The sequence below is a fragment of the Stegastes partitus genome, unplaced genomic scaffold (assembly GCF_000690725.1).
Source record: "Stegastes partitus isolate 25-593 unplaced genomic scaffold, Stegastes_partitus-1.0.2 Scaffold1940, whole genome shotgun sequence".
NCBI lineage: Eukaryota > Metazoa > Chordata > Actinopteri > Pomacentridae > Stegastes > Stegastes partitus.
Window position 1 is genome coordinate 138,227 of NW_007579671.1, and position 1,934 is coordinate 140,160.

Here is a 1,934-nt window from a genome sequence, read left to right on the forward strand (position 1 = left end):
CTCCTCCTCCTCCTCGCTGCTTACACTCCTCTCACACTGTGGGAGAAAGCCAACATCATTACATCATCACCTTCATTTGCTTCACCCTCCTTCTCCTCCTGACCCTCACCTGGTGAGAGTTACAGGTGATTCTGCGGAGGCGTGTCCTCAGCTGTAGCTCCTCCCCCTGTGTCTTTAGCAGGAGCAGCTCCAGCCTATCAGATTGCTCGGTGAGCTGTCTGACCTGCTCCCTGTATTGATCCTTCTCCTGCAGAAGCAGCCGCGCCTCCTCCTGCTGCTCGGCCCGCGATGCCAGTGCCTGAAACACCAATCAGAGAGCTCACACTCACTGACATCATCACTGACATCATCGCCCTGCGGCCGTGATGCCGGCACCTGAAACACCAATTGGAGAGCAGCGCTACCAGACACCGCCTCACCTGGTCTCTCTCCCTGATCACTTCCTCCAGCTGTCGGAGGGTCTGTTTGTTCTGCTGACGGTAAATCTTAGCGTCTCCTTTCAGCTGAGCGCAGCGCAGCTCCATCTCCTCCTTCACCTCCACACTCTGAGAACAAACCAGAACCGGACAGAGACACAGATCACCTCCACGGACCAGAACCAGGGCAGATACCTGACACACAAGGTCTGTGAAACTGAAACCCTGGAGGGATGCGGGTTAGAACCCAAGACGTGGTTCTGCTGTGTGCTCCTCTGAAACACTGTAACGCATCTCTGGACAGAGACAGCCAACCCATCTAATTCTGCACATGGACGTTCATGTAGACCCTGAACGCAACATGTGAATCATCTGGAAACACTAACTGCTGTAAAACACTTCCTGGTTCTCTGCTCCTCCTGTTCCTCACCCTGGTTCTCTGCTCCTCTGCTCGGTGGAGTTCTCTCCTCAGTCTGAACACTGTGGTGAGGAGGTTCATCTGGGGAAGAGCTGGACCCTGCTGCTGCTGCTGCTGCTGCTGCTGCATCTCCTCCTCCTTCTCCTCCTTCTTCTCCTCCTTCTTCTCCTCCTGTTTCTCCTCCTGTTTCTCCTCCTTCGGTTCCTCCAGTCTGCTGGGATGGAAGAAGGTTCCTGTGGGCAGAGCCAGACTCCTGCTCTGAAACACACATGTTCGCGTGTTATTCCGTGTTGCAGTTACTCTGTTTCTCTGCAGGTTGAATGGATGAAATTAACTCAGACTTATTCAAATGTTTCCATAAAAACAGTTTAAAGGAACAAAATGAGAAAAGGTCCTCAAAGGAACTCGCTTCATCTCGTTTCAGCAGATGGTATTTATGAGAAGTTGAACCATGTGAGCTGTAGCTGCTTGGCTCAGACTACTTGTGACTGTTTTAAAGTCACGCAGGAACAACAGCGACCTGCACACGCAACACTTCAAGTTCCAGCAGCAGAGTTCAACCATGAAGTACAGCAACCAGGCAGGTGCTGTTTCTCAGGAACACCATCGCTGATTCCAGTTTTTAGCTCCGCCCACAACAACTGTGATGGTTTTAAAGAGTGGGAGCATGTCCCCCTGCAGCAAAGCGCTGATGGGAGCAGCAGACCGTTCTACACAGCGGTCTGACATCGGTGGACTAGTGTCAGCGTGTCTCCACCTCCTGCAGCGGTCGCAGCGTTCGTCGGCGCAGCAGTCGAGTCTGGTTCTCTGCTCGCAGCACCGTGTTCTTCAGACGCTCCACCTGCAAACACAGCGGTCAGAGGTCAGCAGGAGGTCAGAGGAGATCAGCAGGAGGTCAGAGGAGGTCAGCAGAAGGTCAGAGGAGGTCAGCGGAGGTCAGCAGGAGGTCAGCAGGAGGTCAGAGGAGGACAGCAGGAGGTCAGCAGGAGGTTGGAGGAGATCAGAGGAGGTCAGCAGGAGGACAGAGGAGGTCAGCAGGAGGTCAGAGGAGATCAGAGGAGGTCAGCAGGAGGTCAGAGGAGGACAGAGGCGGTCCGGGT

General features: G+C 54.1%; 1 protein-coding gene across 1 annotated transcript in view; it reads right to left on the reverse strand.

Annotated features, from left to right (window-relative positions):
* Positions 1-1,934, reverse strand: part of card9 (caspase recruitment domain family, member 9) — a 6,535-nt gene that overhangs the window by 1,522 nt on the left and 3,079 nt on the right. The gene's annotated exons all lie outside the window — the stretch shown is intronic.